Source organism: Apaloderma vittatum, unplaced genomic scaffold, assembly GCF_000703405.1.
Source record: "Apaloderma vittatum isolate BGI_N311 unplaced genomic scaffold, ASM70340v1 scaffold37337, whole genome shotgun sequence".
NCBI lineage: Eukaryota > Metazoa > Chordata > Aves > Trogoniformes > Trogonidae > Apaloderma > Apaloderma vittatum.
The window spans coordinates 1,699-3,158 of NW_009728554.1; the positions used below are offsets into that span (position 1 = coordinate 1,699).

Consider the following 1,460-nt stretch of genomic DNA (forward strand, 5'->3'; position numbering starts at 1 on the left):
TCTTTCTGGTCAACACATCAGCTCTGGAAACCTCCCTTAGTGCCAATTATCCCACCACAGAGAGGGACTAGTAAGAGAAAATAGTAAATCCCTTCTGCCATAGTGGCTTCTTTGGAGTACTGTTTGTTTTTGCTTTGTATTTGTTACTGTTTCTTACCCTTCAAACTCTGTGGGGTAATTTCCAGTTATTCTGGGGTTTGGGAACAGGAGCAGAGGAAAAAGGCCAAAGTTAGGTCTGGTCTCACGTTTCAAGGATTATGCTCACTGGGAGAAGTTTAACTCCAGAAGCTGCTCTACCCGGGTCCCTCCATCAATCAAATACTTTCCCACTGAAATTACAGTACCCTGGAAAATTCTTCTGTATACACAGCAGTTTCCACCACCTGGCAGTGCCAACGCCTCCCTAGTTTGGGCACAAAGCATTTTCACACCTTGCTTCTTGTAGCAGCCTTAAGTCACCTAGCCAATTGCAGGCAGGCAAACAGATGCCTCCTCTTTCAGGATGTAGCCACAGAGAACCCTGGATATCTCTCCTTTTTCTCTCCCATCCAGCTACTGCCACTGCAATACTCTCCTGACAGGAGAAATCTCCTAGACCTCTGTGAAAGGGACCGGAGCTCGGAGCCACAGCCAACCCCATTTCTATGTCTCTCTCTGGACAGGTAGGATGGTCCCACACCAGAGATGCACGCGCAGCTGGTGCGAGCCAGGAGATCCCACTGAGTTCACCAAAGCGCTCAGGTGAGAGCACATCTATGCCACAGATGGGGTGTGACAGGTAGCACTCAGATGGCACACGCACAGCATGGATCCCTGAAGGAACACTAACCACACAGTGTCTTTTACGTCTCCCACCTTGCACTTGAAATTCAGGCTTCTGCCTGCCTTCACCCAGAGACAGACTTAATCCTGCTGTATCCGACGTCACAGCCCTGAGTGCAGACCCGCAAACAACAACTCTGGCTGAGACACGGACAGGGAACCGTGAGCACGGTGCAAGAGGATAGTGTGTGCTCCCTGCCTTTTAGATGAACAAAGATGCAAAGGAGAATGCAGGGACACCCTTGTGGGAAGCTCCTGATCTAGCTTTCCTCACTCTGACCCACAAGCCACACAAAACGGGCTTGGAAGACAGGGGTGGTCAAATCCTAGTCAGTTAAGGATTTGTCTTTGTCCAACAGTACACTTGGAGTTGCATACAGATAACATACAGAAGGCCACAGACCCTCCCCCTGGCTACCTCAGCAACATGAACTCCATTATCTTGTTCTAAGGGAAAGGATACCTTAGATACAAACACCCTGTCTCTGGGAGCCGTCCCCATCCAAGTCCCGACAGCACATCTGAAACGCACAGCCGCCCTTTGACACAGGGAAACTCTGTCCTCATCTCAGCCCCTCTGCCCTCTGGCCCACATAGGACAGAGAAAAGAAGTAATCACACAGCAGTGGTGCCAGAAT

General features: G+C 50.1%; 1 protein-coding gene across 1 annotated transcript in view; it reads right to left on the bottom strand.

Moving 5' to 3' along the window:
* Positions 1-1,460, bottom strand: part of VEGFA (vascular endothelial growth factor A) — a gene marked incomplete at its 5' end in the record, with an annotated part of 9,013 nt that overhangs the window by 946 nt on the left and 6,607 nt on the right. The gene's annotated exons all lie outside the window — the stretch shown is intronic.